The following is a 1,889-nucleotide window of genomic DNA, read 5'->3' on the forward strand; positions in this document are numbered from 1 at the left end:
TAATTTTAGGATTTAGCTTTATAACCATTTAGAAATCTTAATTTGCCCGTCAATCACAACCCAAGATCTGAGTTCACGGGCACACAGCTGCCAAAAATCTTCAAGATGAAAAGTCAAAGGGAAGAGGGGAAAAGCAATCCTTCTTGTGTTAAGCTTTGTACTGGCAGGGGAAACACTGGCTGCTTCTACAGCTGCCCGCGTGGAGGAAACACACTTGGAGCTCTGCAAGAATCCGGTATCCCCTGCCCTGCAGCAAAGATACAACCGCAGGCAGCTCCTCTCCCTCCCCAGGGCACCGCTGGGGAGCCTTTGACATTCCTCAGGAAACTTGCCATGACACAGGGAAGGCCCAGGGGAAATACTGGTCTTCAGAGTGGTGGCAGAGCAAAGAGGGTGGCATGGGCTGGTGACCATGGGCACACACGGAAGCAGCAGTGGGACCCTGGTAGGAGAGCAGGAGTGGACCAGGGGAGATGTGAGAGCGATGGGGAAGAGGGCTGGCAAGAGCAAGGGGGTGAGAGGAGAGGGCTGCAAAGAGAGTAGAGGGTCCTCCAGCTGGTGATGGAGAGGTGAGAGCCACCCAGCAAGGGTGAGCTGTGCATTCCTAAGAGATTCCTCTCTCCTTGGCACCAAGGGAAACCTTAGGGAAATATGCAGATTAGACAGAGAAGTGAGAGCTAGAGAAATGTGGGAAAGGCAGGCAGAAAGAAGAAACTATTATCGAAACAATGTTCATAGGGGTTGTTTTAGAGTGAATAAACCCAAAGCAGCCCCCGGCACTACAAGCTCGCAGGGCAAGACAGCACATATACAGCTCAGCTGAGGTCTCCCTGGCCTTGGCAGCACTGCGAGTGTTCTGTTTTCACATAGATAAACCATTCATGAGCAATTTCTCCAATACATTAAGCATAAACAAGCTTTCCTTTTGCATAGGTAAGTATTTCTTCCTACCCCCGCGATTTCCTCTCCTAAAACAAATATTTTTATGTTTGAACCGCTGAAAGAAAACAAGCATGAGGCTTCTCATTAATTACTGAGTTCCCAGGACTTCTCCTGCAGCGTCTGGAGCCAGGCTCCCATGCCACACGTTTTATTTTGTGGAGTCTTTCCATTTTATGACTCTTGGAGCAACTGGTGGTGTTTATTGATCTTTCTACCCAGCTGTTCTTTTCCTGCAGGAGCACAGAGATGGATTTTCCGTGGCCTGATACGTGAGGCCCTGTGTGTCTCTGTTAAAGCGGTTCGTTGATGCCAATAACAGGAGTCAAGGAGGCAGTGGCTTTTTAAGACTCAGAGTTTGTGGGTGTAAAGGAAACAGCAAATGCTACACACTGGCTTCACTTTCACTGTAAAAAAATGTGCTTCTGTGATAAATCCCAAAATCCCATGAACAAACTAACCCAAACAAAACTAGCTGTGATACATAAGTATGGAGCGGAGGAATTGTGAGAAACCTGTGCTGGAAAGGGAGGGCTGAGGTGCGGGAGGCTGCGCAGGAGAAGGGCACTGGACCATCCGCATGGAACTGCAGCTGCACATGGGCAGCTCCTAGCACATCTCCTCATGTCCCAGACAGCAGCTTCGACCATTCCTCACCCATCCTAACTAATTTTACCAGATCAGACATGAACAGGAATGACCTCATGTAAATACAAGATCTGTCTCATGCAATAACAAAAAACACAAGTGCTCACGACCCTGAAAGAACCTCAGACTGGGGGTAGCATCACTCCACTGTGGACTATGTTTGACAGTTTTCTGAGGGCTGTAGTCACAGGGGAATCCAGAGCTGAAGAGCCCTGTGCTTGTGGCCAAGGTTCAGATTTGGGAGGGTGCATCTGACTGCCCTCAGGGCCACCTCTCTGGAGAGGACGTCACCTCTCTGGAGA

This window comes from Buceros rhinoceros, unplaced genomic scaffold (assembly GCF_000710305.1).
Source record: "Buceros rhinoceros silvestris isolate BGI_N320 unplaced genomic scaffold, ASM71030v1 scaffold5999, whole genome shotgun sequence".
NCBI classification, from domain to species: domain Eukaryota; kingdom Metazoa; phylum Chordata; class Aves; order Bucerotiformes; family Bucerotidae; genus Buceros; species Buceros rhinoceros.